This window comes from Magallana gigas, chromosome 5 (assembly GCF_963853765.1).
Source record: "Magallana gigas chromosome 5, xbMagGiga1.1, whole genome shotgun sequence".
Taxonomy (NCBI): Eukaryota; Metazoa; Mollusca; class Bivalvia; order Ostreida; family Ostreidae; genus Magallana; species Magallana gigas.
Genome location: NC_088857.1, coordinates 32,523,660 through 32,548,300, shown reverse-complemented (window position 1 = coordinate 32,548,300; position 24,641 = coordinate 32,523,660). Strand labels below are relative to the sequence as shown.

Below are 24,641 nucleotides of genomic sequence, written 5' to 3'. Positions count from 1 at the left end.
AAGTTGGCGTCCGATTGGTACAAAAATATATCCCACAATATGGCATGCCTATACAAATACTGTGTTAAAATTTCAAGCATCTGCGATAAATAGTTGCTGAGATAAATGCGACAGAAATTTTTGTTACGGACGGACAGACAGACGGACAGACGGACTAATGGACGGACAGACAGACAGACACACAGGGGTAAAACAGTATACCCCCTCTCCTTCCGAGCGGGGGTATAATTAATCCATTTTATTTACGATGGTCTGTTTTAAAATTAACCATAGATTGTCGATTCTAGGTATCAGTCTACGATGAGTGGCCAAATCGTCATGTCAACCCGCGTCCTTGGCCGCTCAGGAAAGTTCTATTCGATTGTATCATCCGCGGTCAAAACTAAGATCGCACATTCAAGATCGAACTGACTGACCTTATTTATTCATCATTTGTCAAATCCTAAATTCTATGTATACCCTAAATAAGTTCCAGGTAATTATATTCACTCTTTACATAATCGTTTATTATACTATTGCAAGCATATATTTTTATGAAAACGTCCACTGACTTTGGCCAGCCAGAGCGTGTCCACCGGCGTACTCTCATTTTTGTAATTTTTTTTTTGCATATTTGACCCCCACCAATAAGGCTTTTGGGCTGTAAAGCCATGAATTAATAATTTATATTTTCTTTACCATGGAGATGGATTACACCAAAATTGTTAAAAATCAAAGTACTGAAGAACTGACGGGAGTTGATTTTGTCGATGTTTATTTATATTAAAATCAATGATACGTTATTTTGTACGACAAGTACATATAGTTTCTAATTTGAATTACGCACATTTTTATAATATGGAGTTTAGGACTTTTTCGACAAGAATGTCGAGAAACCCCCATATGAATCATGTTAGATAATATTTAAAGATAAAATTAATTCAATCAAACTATGTATCAGTGATAGAAATATTTCTCGAAAATTGTATGGATCCAAGCAATATTGAACTCTAGTCTCGTTCAACCAAACGCTCGGCTGACACCGTAAATCTCCGACAAGAATTTACGGAGACAGCCGAGCATCGAGTTGGACGAGACTATATTGAACTCTGGCGTAGGAATACATACGACTAAAAAAATATTCAAATTGTTCGTACTATTTAAAATCTGACTATTTTGAAGGTACTTATAAATAAGTTTCCTTGAAAAACAATGCTTTAGCATACATGACATCGAGTTTATCAATTATTTTCAAGAACTAAGTCTTCTCAGCAGCAATGATTTGTGCTGAGGTCCAAACACTGTTTCACTTTCGGTTTGTCTGCGTGACTGCATAGGAGAGTTGATTAAAATCAACTCCCAAAAATCGGCCGAAATTAACAGAAAAATTCAAGGATAAGGACGTGTTTCAATCCCCCATTTATCCCATGAATTAAAATGTTAAATAACCTACTAGTCCTAACCACTATTTGTGTACTGGCTTCTAATGCTCGACTGTTCTCCTATGGGCGTGTTTTAACCTCATTGTTTTTCTGCGCATGTCTGTTTAAAAATTATTTAAACAACTTCGAAAAAAGTAATTCGTCTTTTCGACTCAGCAAGTTTTAAACTCCACTAATATTTTGCCCAAAGAGTTTAGAGACTGAAGAAAGGTAATGTTATTTAACATTTGAGACATTGTGTTTTACGTTAATTCAATTAAGCTGTCTAATTTTGCGCAGAATATTTTTAACCGTTACAAATACGATATTAGTACTACATGTATGCTCAAATTTGTAAACGGAAATAATTTCTGAAAAAACTCAATATCTATATCTTTTTTCTTCAGTTTTGAAAGATATGGATGCCTACAAGTTATCACTGACTGGTTTAGTGTTGATCATCTGTTCCTTTATTTTTCAACTTATTGGTTTAGCATCTCCGTATTGGATATCTTTTGAATATCAAGGAATAAAAGTACACAGCGGTTTATGGAAAACATGCGCAACAATTAAATTGATTGACAAAGTAGAGTGCTTTGACTTCGAGAGTGTATCGGGTAAAACAGCAGTTTTTATTATTCTTGCAAGCAGTCTTACTTAATCAGTTTTTAGCATTCAGTACTACATGTATGAGATAAATGGACTTCTAAAACATAACTGACTCGCAAAAAATTCTAACGTTCACATTTCTCCAACGTATGTGAGGATGTATTTTTACTCTCTTTGACAGATTGGTTTAAAGCTGTACGGGCTACAAGCATTATAGGATTCATATCACTTTTAGTCGCTCTTGTAATGACAATTTTGAAAATGTTTTTCATGAAAGACAAGAAAACAATCGTTTTGGCAGCAATTGGCACTGCTTTCATTGGAGGTAAGAGTTACATAGATAAAAGAAGTTTTAGAAGTTTTATCTTTTACTACTGTTTTTAGAATATGATTATTAATTTTTATAAATTTTATTTTCAGATCTCTTTATATTGATATCGATTGCTGTTTATTCCTCAAAAGTTGGCGACCTCACCACCTCTCAGATTACGCATGATTACCACTTCGCCTTTCTCTTCTGCATCCTGGCGATGTTAGCAGCGGTTGGTGCTGGATCTGTGATGGTGGTGGATGCAGTGAGAACTAAATCAGTTTGATAAAGAATTTATTTCATATTTTAACGTAATGCACTGTCCCTGTCTTTTATAGTGTTTGTGTGAAATTAACTAGATTTAATGTAGCAAGTGCATGCACAGGTTGGTCGAATTAGCGAACATTATTTTTAAAAAGAGATACTTAAGTCTTGCCTCAACAATGGCCTCTGTATACCAACCTTTCTCATCGACAAGGAGGGTGGTATACTGATTACTGATCTGTCGCATTTTTCTCAGCAGCTTTAACTAGCAGATGCTTTATAATTTATCAATTTTTATCCGGGTTTTCCAACGGAAAAATCCGGTTATTAAAATGGTGAAAATGGCGGGCGGGCGGGCGGGCGGGCGGCTGCCAAAAGGGTACCCTCATTGTACGGATAACTCCTCCTACAGTTTTCAAGATAGGAAGTTGTTCTTTTGCAGATCAATTGTACATATATCAGAGGTGTGCATATTGCTAGGATTTTGATTTCCGATAATTTATCGAAAAAATACCAGCTTTTGAACTTAGTCATTTTTTGGCAAAATATTGCAGATAGGGTACCCTCATTGTACGGATAACTCCTCCTACAGTTTTCAAGATAGGAAGTTGTTCTTTTGCAGATCAATTGTACATATATCAGGGGTGTGCATATTGCTAGGATTTTGATTTCCGATAATTTATCGAAAAAATACCAGCTTTTGAACTTAGTCATATTTTGGCAAAATATTGCAGATAGGGTACCCTCATTGTACGGATAACTCCTCCTGCAATTCTCAAGATAGGAAGTTGTTCTTTTGCAGATTAATTGTTCATATATCAGAGGTGTGCATATTGCTAGGATTTTGATTTCCGATAATTTATCGAAAAAATACCAGCTTTTGAACTTAGTCATTTTTTGGCAAAATATTGCATATAGGGTACCCTCATTGTACGGATAACTCCTCCTACAGTTCTCAAGATAGGAAGTTGTTCTTTTGCAGATCAATTGTACATATATCAGAGGTGTGCATATTGCTAGGATTTTGATTTCTGATAATTTATCGAAAAAATACCAGCTTTTGAACTTAGTCATTTTTTGGCAAAATATTGCATATAGGGTACCCTCATTGTACGGATAACTCTTCCTACAGTTCTCAAGATAGGAAGTTGTTCTTTTGCAGATCAATTGTACATATATCAGAGGTGTGCATATTGCTAGGATTTTGATTTCCAATAATTTATGAAAAAAATACTAGCTTTTGAACTTAGTCATTTTTTGGCAAAATGTTGCATATACATGTAGGGTACTCCATTTCACTGGATAAGGGTTGACATGGATTATGGATACAGTTTACATAAAAGAAAACCCGGTTTGCTGTCACATTGACAGCTTTTCACTTGTTTTTAGATAAACCGCGTGGTAGGATTAATATCTGTACCAATTGTGATCTTCCTGTAAAAAAAAACCCACTGTGGTATCATTTTAGCCTTATTTTCGCAGATGGGTAAATGTTCATCAAACTATTAATCAGACGACGTCAACATCCTGTTTAAAGACGACTGATTATTTTTAGCCTTAGTTCGTCAAAGTTTTTCCAGCAACTATTTATCGCAGTTGCTTGACAATTCCAACACACTCTTTGTGATGTTGTCATGTCATGTATATATATATATATATATATATATATATATATATATATATATATATATATATATATATATATATATATATATATATATATATATATAGAAGGATTTTATATTTTAACAAATTCGGTATCAACTTTCTGTTAAATGCCGACTTCATTCACATCAAAGCGTTGGTATCACTAGTGAGCATTTGCCATTTTTCGTCACATTTCAGGAAGCAATAGTTCATGTTTGGGAAGATGCAATTGCTTATAGTGCTTTAGAAGAAGAATTAAGTAACTTTATGTTTTGAATGATTGTGTATTTAGCTTCTTTAAAATAAACATTTTAAAAAATTACATGTTATGACTCAACCCATCCCTGCCAAACCACGACCCGAAGCTTATACATGATTTTAAACAAATTGCCGTTTCGTATGCGTTGTCTTTACTATTATCTTTGTCTTTGTACGATCTTTTTGTGACCAGCTTCGGCCGATCACATTTGTGTCCATAAAGGGATCCGACAAACTTTACTATTTGTACACACATTACTTTTAGCACTAATTTAACTATGCCGTGACAGTTTCAATTAAATATTTGATTGATAGATTAACAACGAAGAACCACTATTTTTGGCGTGACATGAAAACATGCCATGGTGATAACTGACATCACCTGGCGATCACTTGTTTAAAAGGAATTCAATACTTGTTAATTCTTATATGTTGGTGGACAGCTTGATTACGTAGAGCATGATCATTTAAACAGTTCTTTCTAATCATAAAACGTGGATGAGCTACATTCACTTATGAAATTGAAGCCAAGAACGTTCTTGACGACATTTTTTTGGCTGGAAATTAATAAATTAATTCACGCTTAAAGCAAAAAAGTAGGTCCCTTTTTGCAATATTAACTTTGGTAAAAGCACTGTTTATAAATCTAAAACAATTAACAATACTCAACCGATACAGTAAGGCATGCTCTGCATATGACCAATTTCTAAAACGAGGCACCTAACTGACAAGCAAGTTGTTAAAACATAAATTTCTTAAACAACAGTCCAATTGAAGTTACGTGTATCATTTCGTCAGTTCAATTTAACGATCTTGTCAGATAATAACAATGTTCCACTAGTTCGAATTTCTTTTTATTCTTCCGATTTCGTTTTTCCTTCTTTTTTTTTTTTTTTATCAAAGTTGGAATTTTCACATCCGTCTGTCTAGATTTCTACTATTATTGTATAGTCATTATCGCAATGGCGCTTACTCGTATCTCGTTTTGTTTTAAGAAGGGATTTTTTTGCAATCCCATTCATGTCAAAGTTTTATAGTATACTACCTGCAGACCCGTAGCTCTCTGGTTAAAAAAAATTCGGATAGACAAACCATAGAGCTACAGACCCAAGCGTTTTTATCTTCGAGTTACCTCGCCGTTTATTTTGTCGCTCGCTTCGGGCATTATGTCTGACTTTAAAGTAGTCCGAGTACCGCACTACGTCATAATACGGATTTTATAATATTGGTTCAACTTTTACAAAGCGTTTTAGATACCCGGTATTGATTTTGCTCTACATCGCTGTTGTAAACAATTCTATGAGAGATAGAAATGATTAATGTTGAGAAACTCGATTCTGTTAAATTAAAATGAAAAACGAAGTTTCTGATTAACCAGGATCCTAGGTATGCTTATATCTTCTTTGTTTTGACCCCCCCCCCCCCCCCCCCAATTTTTATTTTTCTTTTACTAAAACCGGTTTAAATTTAGAGACAGAAGCTATTTCGAATTTAACCAATCGTCAAATAATTAATGTTTAAATGATATCTAACATTGTTGACATATCTAGGCAGAAAAATGTAGCAAAATGTGATTTTTACGGATTTTTTCGTCAGGGTTTACTTGGTTTAGAGCTTATAGCGTGAAAAGTAATCCGTCAACATATAATTTATTTCACCAAATCTTTTTTCTAAGATGTCAATTTATAGAATAAACACAATGAATTTAAGTTTGAGTCCATAAAATAGTTTAAAAAATACCAAACGCGATACTAGCATTGCATTTTTTGTATTCTATTTTGATACATCAGGTCCATAAAGCGTACTTACTTACAAACATTTGCGCAAAATTATTGATGAGATATGGCTTAAAAAAATGTTATACCTTAGTTTGTATGTTCAGTTCTAATTTTCCCAAAATTGGTAATTATTTTTAGGAAAACGGACGTCTGGCAAATTTAATAATTGTCAATAATTTTCGCAAGGGGGTACACCCGTCTAAGAGGTGATAACAAACAAACTAGCATGTAAACATACATATTTTCTTTTGTATATGTATTGTTAGAATGTATATTTATTATTTAAAGCTAAGCTTTTAATGATTGAGCCCATTTAGTGCCGAGTATAGGACTACCTTAAAAGCATTCAACCGCCTAAAGAATTGGATTTATTCATTAAACATATATTTTAACCCAACTCTTGTTATTTTGTTTTAAATACTTTTTCAATGGTTTCCAACGGTCATCCTCTGTCTTGGAATGTCATTATTAAAAATTAAATTGCCACCTGACAGCCATGGTTAATTTACCTCGTGGCGTTATCTTATTAATTGGTCACGTGATAAAGGGACATCACATCTTAGCTCGCGTTTAACGTGTTTACCTTCACACCAACTGGCATTTGATTTGATATCGGTCTGTATCTTAACAAATAAACTTAATACTGACGACTATTTTTATGAGTTTACTTATTTAGCTTAGACATTTATCGATGATGCAGGGTTTAAATCATGCATACTTTCTGTCAACTTTGTTCTTTGCTTGTCTGAAAATGTACACGCTATCTTTTGGCAGAGATACGGATGCTCATCATGTGATTAGCATACTCCAATGACGTAATGCACAATATTTGAAAGAGTATGCCGCCATGAGACTAAATAAGTGCTTAAACTGTGAGCAACCATTTCTATTTAAGAAGAAATGTTTTAAGAGAAAATTTCAAAACTGGCCATTCCCTTAATCAGGCTCAATGACATTTTAGACTAAAAATTCATTTTTCCTTTAACACCGACCCAGAAGTTTTTGTGTAATGACTGTACATCATTGACACTTACTTAAAATTTGTAAACATGACACAAAGAATAACTCTAGTTTCAATAAACTAGAATAATTAAGTAAAAAGAAAATTCAGCTTTACTGCTGTGAAACTTTTCCAAAGGAAATGCCTGACATCTACCTCCTGTAAAATCTATTAACTTAAAAACCTTTAAGAAAGAGGGGTTCAAAGACAAAGTGTGTGGGTACATCAGCGATTCACACAATCACTGTGCCTTAAGAATAATGATAAAAAATGCAAGCGCACAAGAGATGCACTGATGAAATTTCTAAGGCGCGTGATTTAGAAGGAGGTCAAAAATGTAAACATTCTATCCCTCAATATTTCATCAAGTGTAAAGTCTTTACAGGAGTTTCAATGTCAACGAGTTATGTGATCAGAAGCAAGTCATAGTATTCCTATCTTGACATGCCTTTTGCAAGGATCATTGTCATCTCGTTGGAACAAAAATGTTGTAAGTTAAATAATGGTACATGTTGCAATAACCAAAATAAAGAAGTACAATATGACTGTTGTTATTTTTGCATTTATCTAAATTGCAATACAAAAAATACAGATGTGCAAGAAAAGCTCAAATAAGAGTTAATGGATTCAGGGTCTTTTGTTAAAACTAAGGACCCTTGTTATTAATTTATTTGGAACATTAAAGTGAGACTTATGACCTGTTGTACTTGCAGGATTTAAAACTGGGAATTTTTTTTACGAAAGCAATAAATTGTGATTATAATTAGTGCATAAAAGATAAAAAGAATGTATTTTATTTTAATGATATAAAAAAATATGGCATTTCCATATTTCTATTCCTTGTGACTTGTGGTGCATTATACAATTCATGCGTGCCTTAAACCTTAAAGGTTATGTTGGTTCACTTTTGCGAGCCCTAGGATTATGGGAACTATATTGCATTTCCACAATCCCAGAAAGTGCAATTTCTCAAGACTATTACATTGTATATCTGTTGAAATGTACATATCTGGATGCAATCAAAAGGTATTTCACTATGGTAATATATACATATAACATCATATGCACTAATACTGCATGATTATGACCCATCCTACGGCCCCAACCCCTTGACCCAGGGGTCATGAATTTAAAAATTTAGGAAGAAGGCTTCATGGACATCATACCAATGCAAAGAGCTTATGAATTTGCTACATATCGGATGGATCGATCTCATGGTCGGCAAGAAAATGATGAAAAAATAGATGATTTCGGATAAATTTCCTATCAATGTCAAATTTGTCGTTGCCTGTCAGAAAAGAGGAAGTGTCATCACTAGTTGATTAGATGAATAGGTTGAATCATAGTTTATACTTAAATTGCCACATCTACTATATACGATATATTAAATTACAAATTTAGTTAATTTATATGTATTTAATTCACTGTCACTTTGACTGGAATGGAAACTTTTACATTTAACTTGAAATCGAGGGACTGAAGAAAATGTTTTTTCTTCTAAGGCCATGAGTGTAAACGAGATTTGACAGCAGTTCGAAAACCATGATGTCGGTATTAGCTATTGACGTGGCTGAGTGTTTAAAGTTCATAAGATTTAAGATTCCCAGCATTATTATAATAATGGACGATGATTTAACAACTATTTCACATATAATAGATAATATTGATCCTAACACAATGAAAATGATTGACAAAAATAACGTTAAAAGGAAATATGTCAACCGCGCTGTGAAAACTTCAGGAACTAATATTTTTCAGGGTTCCGCCTCAACCTCACTTTGATTCTAGATCTCTTGTTGTTTAACCTCTTTTTAATCAGCAAATTTATAACTCAATAACATCAACTTCATGATAGATCATTTGACTGAACTATCTCAGTTGACTACATTCTGACTTGCTGACACATTCTAAATCACTAACACCATATGACTGATGGACTTTTCCTTTCTTTTAGATGGTCTTTGAGTAACCTTCAGGTTTACAGCATTCTTTGGTTCAACTGTACACATAGGTTTGGAAAAATATTTAACTGCAAGCACATCGTCAAGTAACCTATCCTATTCTGTTTCTCAAATTTGATTTCACAGTTTCAGTCTGCTTGGGCACTAGATTGAGACATACATAGAATAGGGTTCACAAGGGTCAATATGTTTGGGAATTGGCTCCTTTATTTTCTGTTTATGTCCCCCCAGTTTGGATCACTTTTCAAATCACTGCAAACTGATTCAAATACATGTTATTCTTTAAACGTATAAATGAAATAAAAAATAGCTACTTATACCGAGAAAATGTATTATCTTTCAAGAACCATTCTTTTCAAAGTAGTCTTCTCTATCTCTGCCTCCACTATTTTAATGCCAGCCGCAACAATGTAGTTTTTAAGTGGTTAAAAAGAAGCTGAAGATCCTTGTCTCCAAAATCTGAATATTATCTTTCAAGAACCATTCTTTTCAAAGTAGTCTTCTCTATCTCTGCCTCCACTATTTTAATGCCAGCCGCCAACAATGTAGTTTTTAAGTGGTTAAAAAGAAGCTGAAGATCCTTGTCTCCAAAATCTGAATTAAGTTTTCCAAATTTTAATTACTTACTAAAAGTTATTTCCTAATTTTAATATTATTTATAAATTCAATATGGACACTTTGCTCACCATTCCATAAAAATAGCAATATAATCAAAGCTAACAAATATACTTGTAAATACTGTATCTGAAGACACAAATTCAAAGGAAAATAAAAGAAATGACAAACAAAATAATCAGAATTGCGAAATATATTTTAAACACTAAAAATAATGAAAGCAGATTGACTTTTTAGAACACTAACTTAAGTAAATGAATACCTTTCAAAGTGTCCCAAGATATCGGCAAAGCTTTTATATCCACTATCCTAGTTGCGGTCACAACACCTGCTGGCTAATCACAAAATTCCGAGAATCTCTTGGAAATTACTGAAATAAACTCCTGCAATGCTGATGTTTTGGCATATACAAATATTCTTCTTTTTTATAGTTCAACACCTTCATAGTGGTCAACTTCGCGTAGTTTTATCAAGTATGGTTCATCACTACAAAAAAAGAGCATAGCTATTCCACTATGTGACGAATCAGGTTATACCAATCAAAGAAAATAGGGTAGTACAGGGTTTTTCATTTTAATAATCTGTTCCCCTTGGTATTAAAGATGGAGGCTATATAAATAGCGGTAGTAAGCAGAATCGGGGAGTGTGATTGCTGCAGTCGGAAAGAGAACAATGTAAGCCAAGGTTTAGGCTCAAATTAGGCTGAATAAGCCTTCTTTTCATTAAAGCCTACGAAGGCAGAACAAGCCTTAGTTCGATAAAGGCTACGAAGGCTGAAGAAGCCTTTTAGAAATTTTAAAGGTTGCGCCAGTTGTTCAACCACACTAGCTTTGATACTTGGCAATAAAGGCTAAATAAGCCTGTCCACCAGTGTCTAAGTGAGCTGGGAATATCAACTACTCGGAGACCTTAAAGTTGAACACCGTTCGCAGATAGGCACTGTCCAATGTCCGCCATATTTCTCTTTCATCACTGCGGTCCCTACAACTCCTATATAGGCGAGGACCTCCAAACAGTTCAAAGTACTTTTCTGTAGAGTTCTCGCCTGTGTAGACGTACATCTTGCCTCGCCGTATTACTCGGCCGCGATGAAATTATTCAATTTCACACACTTTTTTCAGGCCAGGAGAACACATATCAAATTAATTGGTCAATGCATTTTTTACAAACAGAATATGCACAAAAATTAAGAACTAAATGCTTAAAATCCAAAGACCACGAAAGGAAATCTACACGTCGGCCACGAGTTTCAGGTGTGCAATCGGGTGTAACGAACTCGAATGGTTTATATACCTGGTACCTGTATGACGGTGCCTATTTACGAGCGGTGTTCATCTTTAAGAGCATTGGTTTAAGCTAGGTAAGGGGGACTTGTGGTTGATTATTATAATGTTTGCGCATGGGTAAATCCTTCTGAAATATATATTTGGTGTATGTTCCAATCATCATGAATATCTTGATTAAGTAAATTTATTATATCCACGCTCCGAAGTAGAAGGGGGTATACTGTTTTACCCTTGTGTCTGTCTGCCTGTCCGTAACAAAATTTTCTGTCGCTGTTTTCTCTGCAACTATTTATTTTAGATGCTTGAAATTTTCACAAACTATTTCAATAGGCATGCTGTATCTTTGGATATATTTTTGTACCAATTCGACGTCGACTTCCAGGTAAACGAGGACTCTATTTATTTTTAGCCTAAGTTTTCAAAGAAAGAACGAGTGCACTGTAGTGAATAGGTCCTTTTTCATTGCCGTTTTTATGTAGAACATATCAACAAATTGTTTTTCCCGTAAATTTTAAGCACAAATTGATACTTCTGATTTGAATGCACGATTAACTTTACCAAAATTGGCATATATTTTAAAAATTTTCAAATGTAACTAAAATCTTAATTTTTTCGTTTATCATAAAATCAAATTCATATAAATGCTATATTGCTGAATTAGTGTCTTAATATTTCAATCAAATTGATTTCCTAGAGAACATGTACGTTTTACTTATTTTTACTTTAATTATAGCGATTTTTTGTCATAAAACACATGGAAAATGTTTTTACTGATAACTCGACCCCCCCCCCCCCCCCCCCGGCCGAAGAAAGGGCAACTTTTAAGGATGTCTGGCCGATTTATTTTTACATATTTATTGCTCGTGCTGATTTTTATTTTTCCACAACCAAATTTTTTTTACCCCTCTTTTACACAAGAGTTACAAAAAAATGTACATGTACAAGTTTTTTAAATTTATGTTTTGACACTGGAAAATTAGCATTGGTCCTCGATTTGCAAAATATTGCATAGAGGGTACCCTCATAGTACGGATAACTCCTCCTACAGTTTTCAAGATAGGAAGCTGTTCTTTTGCAGATCAATTGTACATATATTAGAGGTGTGCATATCGCTAGGATTTTGATTTCCGATAATTTATGAAAAAAAATACCAGCTTTTGAACTTGGTCAAAATTATTTTTTTTGGCAAAATATTGCATAGAGGGTACCCTCATTGTACGGATAACTCTTCTTACAATTCTCAAGATAGGACGTTGTTCTTTTGCAGATCAATTGTACATATATTATGATTTCTGATTATTTATGAAAAAATACCAGCTTTTGAACTTAGTCATTTTTTGGCAAAATATTGCATAGAGGGTACTCCATTTCACTAGATACGGGTCGACATGGAATATGGATACAGTTCACATAAAAGAAAACCAAGTATGCTGTCACATTGACAGCTTTTCACTTGTCTTTCGTTCTATTGAAAACTATTAATCTGTTGATTCACAACAATCAATAACATTATTAGGAATCATTTTGTTTGTTAAGGGTGATTCGTGTCTTTACATACTAATGTATCACAACACGGAAGCGACATGCGCACAGCATCCAACCAACCGCGCACCCGATCTGTGCTGACAATACGTGAATATAACTGGATCTTCTGTATCTGTGGAATCATTGTATCCAGAGATAATAAGACATGGAGGAGATATGCCTAGGCTGGATTTTGGCTTGCAAAATTTCTGAATTATTTTTTCCAACAAATATTTCATATCCACCATCTTCACTTACATGTTCAAAGGATTATGAAAGGGCCTGTTTTAACTGATAAACACCAAAAGTTAGCGAACGTAGATTCTCTTCAGTTAAAACGGGAAAAGCCTCAGCAGCATCTATTTTACACATTTTTACGGCAGTTCTTCTTTCATTATCTTTAAAGAATAAACTTTAAAAATAAATGTTAATGGGTGTTCAACTTTTGATTTTTCCAACACTCTCTTTGCCACAGTAGGATCTGTTGGGTATTTTTCATATAGCGGTGGTCTAAAAGCGTTTATAAGTGAAGCAACAATTCTAACGTAGTCCCCAATAAGGGGAACTTGGTTATTGGTCACTACGTTTGCCAAAAAAAAAAAACCAACGCGTTTTCAGTTTATTATTAGCAAACTCAACCGCCCACCTGATTTTTGTTACTAAACGTGACAAGTTGGTTTCCTATGTTGAATGTTGTTTACTTCCCTTGTGTTAGGAAAAGGACTTTCTAATTTTAATCCAACAGTTATGATCATATCTAAGGAGTCCCTAAACCCACGATCTAAAACTGAAATATCCTTTTCTTCGGCCCATTTCAACAACCCTTCGCCTTCACGCAAATTCTGGTTTAAAATTGCGGCGTCGTTGTTTTTTCCGTCAGTTAGGTAGGGACCTAGAATGTCCCAATATATAGCTATCTGAAGTGACAATTATCATAGACTTACAAATGGACGACCTCTATAGATACTGTATGATTTTCTTTGGAACGTGAACTGTTTCTGAATATATATGTACCATCAATTCACAAAATGGCAGTAATGTTACTTCCGCGTGCTAAATATTCACGTGCAAATGTAGTCATGTGTTTTAAAATTACATCATCTCTGGAAATATGGTCAAAACCGATGTAATTTGGAAACGAAATATTGCAATAATGCTTCTTATGAACAAAATCTCTATTGCAGTTCTATTGGAATGTTTTCTTGAGTTTTTCTCTACCAAAGTGCATATAGTATTTAATTGATCTTATGAAATACCGGTTTTCTTAATGTAATCGGAGTTACCAAAGTCAATACTCTTTCTTAAGCAGTATTTCTCTACATTTTGACAATTGTTGCAAATCCGTAATTTCATATTCCATATGCTTCATTCTTCTATCCATATTTATAATCATAGCACTTATTAGGTAATAAAATTTCTCTACGTAATTATGTGTTTTCTGATTGCACACAGAATAGTTCATCAGTGTTGCTCTCAGATTGTTCAGCGATATATCTTAGGACGCTGATAGCGATGTTTCCGCACCTTCAATCACTGATGTGACCCTCTTTAACTCGCTGGACAGGTTTTAAAGTTAGGTAGCTTCTTACTTATTCCTTGTCCAGTCTTTTGTACATTCATATGGCCGTTTTCTATCGATAACCTTTATCATTTTGTACTACTCGCTTTAGTAAACTATTCTCAGGGCCTTTGTTCCCTGTATTGTTTACCTTACTTCTAGGAATCAAGGGTTTTGATTTTGTTTTTGGGTCCATTTTTGCTTCAAATTCTCAATTAATACGAATATATCTACACAGATAATTCACACAACTCCTGGACAAGACTCTCGTCCGTGACATGAGATTGATATTAATATGCATGAGAGTTCGAGCTGACATTATCAGAATGGTACTACAACTATACTATTTACTATCGTTTCAACAATAAGACCCATGTTAGAACAAAACACTCTAAATCAATGCTTGACAACTTAACGTGTTCGAAAACATTGTCATTACGGGCCGCCAGAAGGCGGTCCGTTATTTGATGTACATTAAGATATTGTAACTGCGTTTCTGCGGGAGAGTTTTATTTTTTATAGAATTAATATTATGTTTATTTTTATGAACTAAAAGTAAATTTGCATGTAGAAATATATTTTATGTCTTTAAAAATATTACATATTTTTTGTCTTACTCGTAGTTAGTAAGTCATAGACTGTGGTGTTAGGCGCGTTTTTATCGAGACTATAATCTATTCGGAAAATTTCGGGAGTATTTCATTCTTTTTTAAACAGTATACGGGCCATACTAATTAAAAACAGTATACGGGCCATACTAATTAAAGACCTGAAACAATACAGACCTGAATGACATGAGATTGTATATAATATAAATGATATATTTGAATTTGTATGTTCTGCGTCAAATAAGATGACTTTTTGTGTGTATTTATTATCAATATTTCCATGTGAAATGTGGTCGAAAAATGTCATGAAATGATCCCTATTAATTATTCACCAAAAAATATATGAAAGACCTAAAATGAAAATTTGAAATTACCTGCAAATTTGAGCTGACTTGATTTATTTTTAATTCTTTTGAGAACCTCATGCAATTAAATAGCCATGATTATCTTCATAATTTGAAGTGTAGATAAGATTTATAACTCCATTTAAAAAAAAATTCCGGTTTATTTTTTACCTTTAAAATTGTGCAGTTTCTACCGGATGAGTATGATCTTACATGTGTACCTTTAATATAATCAATCTCTATTTTATTATGTGGTCCCTTGAAATCATATAAACTAATGCATTAAGTTTTAATTCACTACAATGCAACAAAAAATTAAAATGGTTTGAAATACATAATCTCCAAGAGAATGATGATGAGCTGAACTTTGTATTTGAATAATGTACAAATCAATGTGTTCTCCATTACTTCGATATAGCAATGGTCATACAATTACCGTTAGAAATGCTTACAGTAACGAACTCGATTCTTGATAATAACAGTAAAATGTCAAACTTCAAAACGTGTTGCTGAAAATATATCAAAATTAACCATCAAAATTAGTACAACCAACGCGCTGTTTTCTTTTTTGTGGTGTGTTTTTTATGTAAACAACCAAATTGAGTGATGATTTATACAGCAATCATATTTTTGCGGCCCATTTGACGCTTGCGTCAATTTGTTTTTTTTTTGTAGCTACATGTAGCACATAACATGCTACCTTTCACATCACGTGATAGAATTTTGGATTCACAAAGTTACCCGAGGTGGGAAATCAGGTCGTGAATTATAGTATTCAACATGCATTATCCCTTGGTTTCAACAGGAAAAGCGAAGGTAAGAAGAAGCATTTTTTTCATTAAACCATGAGCGCATGTTTCTATTAATCTCCCTTTGACACAACTTTGTATTCACAAAGTTACCCGAGGTGAGAAATCACGTGGTGAATTATAGTATTCAACATGCATTATCCCTTGGTTTCAACAGGAAAAGCGAAGGTAAGAAGAAGCATTTTTTTCATTAAACCATGAGCGCATGTTTAACTATTAATCTCCCTTTGACACAACTTTGTATTCACAAAGTTACCCGAGGTGAGAAATCACGTGGTGAATTATAGTATTCAACATGCATTATCCCTTGGTTACAACAGGAAAAGCGAAGGTAAGAAGAAGCATTTTTTTCATTAAACCATGAGCGCATGTTTCTATTAATCTCCCTTTGACACAACTTTGTATTCACAAAGTTACCCGAGGTGAGAAATCACGTGGTGAATTATAGTATTCAACATGCATTATCCCTTGGTTTCAACAGGAAAAGCGAAGGTAAGAAGAAGCATTTTTTTCATTAAACCATGAGCGCATGTTTAACTATTAATCTCCCTTTGACACAACTTTGTATTCACAAAGTTACCCGAGGTGAGAAATCACGTGGTGAATTATAGTATTCAACATGCATTATCCCTTGGTTACAACAGGAAAAGCGAAGGTAAGAAGAAGCATTTTTTTCATTAAACCATGAGCGCATGTTTCTATTAATCTCCCTTTGACACAACTTTGTATTCACAAAGTTACCCGAGGTGAGAAATCACGTGGTGAATTATAATATTCAACATGCATCAGCCCTTGGTTACAAAAGCGAAAGTAAGAAGAAGCAGTTTTTTTTCTCATTTAAACCATGAGCGCATGTTTAACTATAAATCTCCCTTTGACGTAACTTTGATAGTGCAATTAAATATACAACTACTGTTAAACGGAGAACAATTGACAAACAAGCGCTGACTATAGTCAGTATAAAAGTGGGCGTCTTCATTATCGTATGGAGATTGAAGAAATCGTGATGACCCCCGCCTATGAAAACAAATTCGTAATTGGTAACAACACACTTTTATTTAACGCAATTAAGTAAAATTGCAGTTAAGATGTTGACCATTTCTGCAATTGAAAGAAAATAATCTTCTTTTAAAAGCTCGCAGATATCGCATGCCCGTAAATGCAGTTATCCTTTAACCTGAATGAATAAGCTGGCACAATGTGGATAAGAAGTTCTTGATGGCTTTAAATCAGCTGAGCAAATAGGTTGACAATGTGCATTGAGATTCCTATGTTTGTAATAAGCCGGATACCCAATCTTTGATTCCTGCCGTTAGGTGATTATGAGTTATGACCAATGACTCACGTAAACGATGTGGCGCCTCGGCCTCTTGAGGTTTTAACCGGGTTTTCCAAAAGAAAAATCCGGCTATTCAAATGATAAAAATATATAATTGCGGGCAGTATAGTGGGCGGTTGCATAAAGGGCACCCCTATTGTACGGATAACTCCTCCTACAGTTTCAAAGATACGAAAATTTTGTTTTGCAGATCAGTTATTCATATATTAGAGATGTGCGTATTACTTGTTAGTTGTTAAACTGAAGTACTTTTTGGCAAAATACTGCATATAGAGTACCAGATTTCTGGATAGGTATTCTTTTAAATTACTAATTCAGGGTTGATCTAGGGATTGTAAAAAATAATGTTCAATTTTAAAAAAAAACCGGTTTGCTGTCACATTCACAGCGATTCCCTTGGTATTTTTCTTTTGTGGTAAAATTTAAGTATCTACCGTGTCGGATTAGACATAAATATATGATTACATGTAACTATTAGTATTTATCACCACAGCAACGGTACTCTTTACCATCTGGTGAAGATAATTTTTGTATTCACTAAAATTTGTTCTTTCTTTAAACGTCTGCCTAAATACTTTTTAAAGGAGTTTGTTCGATCGTTGCTTAGGTAAATCAGTAATAAAGTAATAAATTAAAACTCTGTATTAGATTTGTTTTGTTACTAGAGGCTCAAATATATGGTTTAACCCTGCACACAAGGGAGCCAACATGATTTCGTAAATGATAAAGAACCCGGGTTCCCCTGATATCGACCAGTATTCACGCTAAGAGATATCTTGTACACAGGCACTCCACTGTTCGGGTTAATAACAACTGTTTTCATTTAACTAAGTAGGTCAATGACATATATGTCATTTCATGTCTTTAGTGAATTGGTTTGTTGTTGCAAAACTCGTCCCACGTGGTCTCAATGTGTACTTAGGATTTAGTATATTAAAAGGACGTTTTAAGAAAGATAAACATATGAAAATCTTCTAACAAAAATAACGAAAAACAGAACTCATGTTAAAGAGTAAGATCTTTCTTTCCAACTTCAATTGAAACCGCTGGTTGTTATATTTCAATAAACAATATTATCAAGAATTGATTTAAATGATATTAGTAATCGTTTACTCTTTCACTGCTTTTCTTCTCCAAATCGGTCTAGGGTATCACAAAGTCACGTGACCCCGTCTATTGGTTTACTGTCAGCCGAAGTCTCAAACCGGAAGGCACGCATAGAACACATGAATTGAGTCTACGCGTAAGAAAATAGTGCAGAAAGTTTTCATGCATTTCAGTAAATATGTATTATACTAACACGCATTAAATCTTTTTAAGTCCTCTGTGTATAAACAAAATTCCATTTAGAAGATAAACAAATAGTTTTATTGATCAAAATATTCTTGCTCGGGTTCAAATGTGGAATGAGTTATGTAACTGAATGCACAGCGCCGTTGACGATTCAGTTGGTGTACGAGCTCATTAATCAATAGAAGAGGTTGATGGTGGAATCGAAATTAAAGTTCCCAAACGCAATGTACCATTTCTGAAAAGTTGTGAATTTCATTTTGACAATCTTTCACCATACTACTACCAAACTTCTTGCGCAAACCGAAGTTAAAATCGGGACGGGTTATACACAGATGTTTTACAAATTAAATTTTAAGTTTAAGAATTTAAAGTTTCATTGGCTTCCAGTCTACTTGCGGTATGACTGCTGTTCGTCTCTAAAGGAATTTTGTACAAAGAAAATAAAAACAAGTCTGAATTTGCCTTCTCGTTCGTTGGCTTTTAGTTGATTAAGCTGGATTTAAATTTTAAACAATGCATTGTAAGCAAAATCTATAATAGATTATACAATTTGGAAGACTTATACATCAAATAATATATACAATCTTATCGAATAAAGAACCAAGTTAAATGTTAATGTTCATGTTTTCCGGCTTAGTTGGAATCAGGCTTGGGGTGAATTACATTGTAAAATAATGCATTACATTACCATTACTTCATGAAATAGGGCATTAAATTACCATTACCATTACTTAATTTTCTTGAAGCAATGCATTATATTACCATTACATGAGTAAAATAATGCATTACCATTACTTTGTGAAAAGTCAATAAGTTTTAAAAAAGTAATTTAAAAACTAAATAAATTTTCATAAATAAAACATGCTTAAAATATTTACAGGTTCATGTTCGCTATCAGGTTCAAATTTAATGACTTATACAAGATTGCTGTTGCACTTGTAGTTCTCAAAGTGAGGTTGGTCCCGTAACATTTACACGCTAATGGCGGAGTTGACATTCTCTGTTATTTATGTCTCTGATTTTCGGAGTATGATTTTTAATGAAAAGAACGGTTGTATCGTAATTCGTGTAGGTGATGCACGAGTTTACACAAAAAAGTAGTAAGTGGCGAACGGATTTATTTTTACCTATTAATTTTGCATGAATCGCAAATGAAGAAAATCGTGTCAGATAAGTCGGTCTTAAAAATCAAAATGGCGACCGTGACAAATCTTTTTATTGTCAAAGTTCTTGGAATCTTAATGTAAAAAAAACAAGCATTCTGAGAGTATTGCATAAGCAATAAACGTCCCCTACCGGTTTGTAGAAATTTGTGAAAACAATGCACTGTTATGCAGAATATCATTTCTTACCGTCTCAACAGACCAACCCGATAACGAACCCGATAGTAATAATACAAACAACCCTGTCGATTAAATTTACAACACAATGCTTGACACTATTTTACAGAACTTATTTGTTTGTTAGAAACAATAAAAGGAATGGTCCAATTAATGCACGATATTATTACTGACAACATACTTTCCCCGTTTATTTGATACACACCAAGCCCGATAACGAACCTGAACATTATAAAATTGGAATATAAAAAATTAATTTTCTCGAAAATATGTCAACCAGACGCTACAAAAGTGAAAACATGATCTGTAGTTTGACATTTTGAAGCTGCTCCGCAAGTTTCACATCATTCGTCCAACGCATAAAGAAAAAAAACAGTGGAAAACTGAAGTGGGACAGACAGACGGACGGACAGACAGACTGACGGACGCAGAAGAAAGCTATAGTCCCCTCCGGTAAAAACCGGTAGGGGACTAAAAATATTTCTTACGCCAGGTGCCTGTGTTTGTTATCGGTATACAGATGTTCACTTTGTTTATTCAGCAGTTTTAGAGTTTTCGGGGTTTTCATAAAACTTTTATTACAAATACTGTCCGACTTGTGGATTTTTCCTTGGATCACAAAATTGAATAAATCTAATGATTAAAATTATCTACTTTGATATAGTTGTTTGATTTTCCCGGTGAGTAGAAATTTTTAAAAATTTTCCTTGGGGTCTGATTTTACATAATATACCGTTGTGTCAATTTTCTACTATTATGAAGGCCGGGATTTAGTAAAATTTCGACAAAGTATCAGACAATCGCAAAAAAGCCGAATTAACATAGATTGTAACAACTAATTCAAACTCAATAATTTTAGAAGCGTATTCAAGGAAATCCAGGACAACTACAAATTCAAACTTTCAAGACCCCGTCTTTCAGTACTCTCAGTACTTTGATTATATTTTCTGCTTCAGAAATTAATTTGCTTTCGTAAGAATTATGCAATTAGGAATTTTGCAGTACACATGTAGTTATGATTTTGAGTTATATTACTTTTACCTATGATGAGAATTGTTTTAATTTTTATCAATTCTGTTTATTTTTACCTTACTAAGAAAAATTAAAACCTTATTTCAGATATTTTAAAAAATCTAGAAAGTGGATCGGATTATAAATTCTTCTCTCGTTATCAATATTTAAAGACTTGCCGTGCTTTAAATAATGTTGGTTAATTTTAATTTTCCTAAAATGCCTTTTAAGGTATAATCAAAATGAATACAATTTGTAATTCATAACATATTTTATTTCATATCTTTTTTTGGTTTGCATAAAAGCCAAAACATACATGTTCAAATCAATTCACGAACAGAAACAGAGTACCAGTGTCAATTTTTTTTCATAATTCAATGTAAATTCCAACACATTAATAATTCTGGGGGATAAAATGATTTCTATTGCGAGTTTGTAAGCGTTTACACAAAAGTTAATATTTTGAGAAATGTAAATCCAGTTTTTAAGTATCAGAAGTAACTCGTGTGGTTTTAACGAAATAAATAGTTAGTGTTTGATATTAATCGATTACTCAGTAATTATCATAAATTATAGAAATAAGCAAACACCATGCGGCATAATTATAACAAAGTAAGAAATAATTAATAATTTGATAGTTATACACTTTTAGGCTTTTAACGCCTCCACGATCATAATGACCCCCGCAACAAGTGCTGCCAACATCGAAATTATACAGAAGGCAAAGGCAAAATGATAATCCACTGAGGCCCCTCTGGCCGAATCGTCCGCTTTAGAGGCGTACACAGCAATTGAAATCAATATGAAAAGAGCTGCAATGCAATATGAATATTATTTATTAAATTATAAGTATTTTATTTTACAAGTAACTTTAAAGAGATTTCTAGCTAAATGTGTATTATATAAATAGTGTCTGTTTGGGAGGGTAACAGTTGAAATTGACACCCCGAGAAAACCATTGTCAATCGACGCGAAGCGGAGGTTGACAATGGTTTTCGAGGGGTGTCAATTTCAACTGTTATCCTCCCAAACAGGCACTATTTATTTTGTTATACTGAATGTCTTAATTTTTAAGAAACTTTTACTGCTTTTATATAGGAATAACGTGAATTCTACAGCGAACCGTACGCGCATAATTTTCGCGCATGTAACATTTTTTAATGTTACCCGTTGCTAAGTGCGTTGCTAACGCTGAAGGTAATAGAAAATATTATTAACTGCGTCGTAACCAATCAGATTTCAGTATTTAACATGAAAGTATAACAAAACATATTGTCTAAAAAAGAGTGGATATTTTTTATCCTAAAGATAGCTGTAACAGTTAAATCGAGAATGGCAAAATGATATACACTCTATAATTTTAGCGTATTTTTACATTGCACTCATTATAGGTACATGTAGAGTGAAACTTACTTTATCACTAGTGATTTTATTCACGTATAGTTTTGCTTTTATTTAATCCAATTATATTAGACAATCAACTATAATTATTATACGTAATTATAAACTATATTTTCTTACCACCAACGAAAGCAGCTCCTATTGCCGCAAACAAGACTGGCTTCATGTCTTTCACGACAAACATTTTTAGAAGTATCATTACAATACTAACTAAAAGTGAAATAAATCCCAGTATGCTTGTGGCCCTCACCGCTTTAAACCAATCTGTAAAAAAGAAAATAACAGCTCGAATACAAACAGGTTGAAAAGCTTTCAAAATGCATAATAAATATATATTTGATGAGTACCCAATATTTGTTTTCTCCATAGTGATTTATGTCTAAAATTATTAAAAAATAAAAAAAATTATAACAGTATTGGTCACCCTGTACGCTGGGCAGGTCATTGCATACAGTCGTATCAAGCACTTTAGTATATAAACACGATTTCCATAAGCCACTGTATGCTTTATTTCCTCCGAATTCGGCGAATATCCAATACGGAGATGCTAATCCAATGACTTGAAATATTAATGCGCAGATGGTCAGCACCAAACCAACAAGCATGAATTTAGAAACATCCATTATGTACAACACGGAACTGGAAAAAAAATTGGCATCGTTCATATTCAGTGAATAAAAAATATTTGCCTTTTTTAAAACTCTTTAGAGTTTAAGATTGGATTAAATTAACTCATATCATTTACTGCCCATTCTAATTTAGACTGGTCATCTTTACAATTATTAAAAAAGCTTTAAAAACCATGCTACCTTTTGCTGCGTCGGTTGAATTTTACTGTTATGGCCCATTTATTCTTATCAGTACGTTTTATATGTCGAATGCATGGTAACGGACAAATATTATTTTGATAAGGTATGGTAACATTACTTATTGACATGCGCATAAAACTAGTTGAACAAGTTGAAACAATTTGATTTGTAAATGGGAGGGAGGTGGTGTATTATCTATATAATTTCGGATGAAAATGTCTACGAAAACAAAGAAATTATATTTCTTATGCACATCAAGAAAATATCCAACGAAAATGATTATGAACAAGTTGCTGTCCTTTAAAAAGGGACTACAATACGTGGACCATTTGCATGTGTTTCCAACGAAAACGTGAACGCCTTAAGATTATCAGAGATTCCACCGACTCTAGACCTGTTTTTACCCACTCAATTTGTACGTTGTATTACGTATACATGTATGTATAGCCCTGACTTTTTATCTCAGAATTTAAAGGATTCATACTTCTGAAATAATTATGATCTATCTATGAATGGAGTTTGCATGCATAGTATAAGGCATTCGGTGAATTCTACTATTTGCGCACACATTACGATTCGCAGTACTTTGTTAACTATGCAGTGACAGCTTTGTGTAAATTAAAAATTTCATATTTTGATGCATTTTTCTTGAGATTTAAACTTTTCTAGTGACATAATTATTCAATCATACTTAAATGCTTAAAAAAATTTAATCGGGAAGTTCTCTAGCCTCGCCTACTATAAATGTAAAGTTAAGTTACATGTGTATTCAGAAAACAACAAAACATTGCAAATTATGCTATTTGATGCATGTTGTAGTTTCGGAATAACATTACCTTATTTCATAATACGGATAGTTCATATCCCATGCCAATCGTTTCTTTAAAATGAATACTTTGTTTCTGCACTGTTTACCGACAACTTTACAATTACAGCGCCTTTGAACTTTAATGTGCATATGGCACGTAATCCCGATCCCGATTCAGATAAACGTGTGCTAGCCTGGTTCCCTGAGCTACCCATTACGCACAGGAACCAGGATAGCTCGTGCGCAGGCTGATTTTCCCCATAGCCTCCGGTTTAATCTCGCTTATATATTTTCTGCATGGACCTCAGGGTCCACGCAATAAAAGAAACACTTCTTAACTTTTTCCATTAGGGTAACAACATCCTAACTTGATGCTCCCCTTACCCTGATACAAGTGACATCGTCCACAAAAACCATTCTTGGTAGAAGGGAAAATATATACCCTTTCCGTTCAAATTAGCCAATACTAAAGTTAAGATTCAGTTAAATCATTATCATTACACATACAAAGTATATGGATCTAAAAATGTTAAACTCCAAAAAGCAGTTATCCATGATCTTATTTTAAAATAGTCACAGAAAAAAATGCAAACTTGGAGAAGGAGTGACCAATTTACCTAGAAATACATTCAACAATAACCTTTATTGAAGAACGCTCTATGCTGTTAT

At 33.6% G+C, this 24,641-nt stretch overlaps 1 long non-coding RNA gene and 1 other non-coding gene across 2 annotated transcripts; one reads left to right on the top strand and one right to left on the bottom strand.

Moving 5' to 3' along the window:
• Window positions 1-1,576: 1,576 nt before the first annotated feature.
• LOC109617439 (uncharacterized) lies at window positions 1,577-2,873 on the top strand. Its single transcript, XR_010714341.1, has 4 exons — window positions 1,577-1,631; window positions 1,808-2,017; window positions 2,191-2,334; window positions 2,430-2,873. It is a non-coding gene; the product is annotated as an uncharacterized lncRNA (long non-coding RNA).
• An 18,349-nt stretch (window positions 2,874-21,222) lies between these two features.
• LOC105326404 (uncharacterized) lies at window positions 21,223-23,216 on the bottom strand. The gene is made up of 4 exons (XR_010714083.1): window positions 23,165-23,216; window positions 22,780-22,994; window positions 22,476-22,619; window positions 21,223-21,766 (listed from the first exon to the last, which is right to left on the bottom strand). It is a non-coding gene; the product is annotated as an uncharacterized protein (transcript).
• Window positions 23,217-24,641: the final 1,425 nt, after the last annotated feature.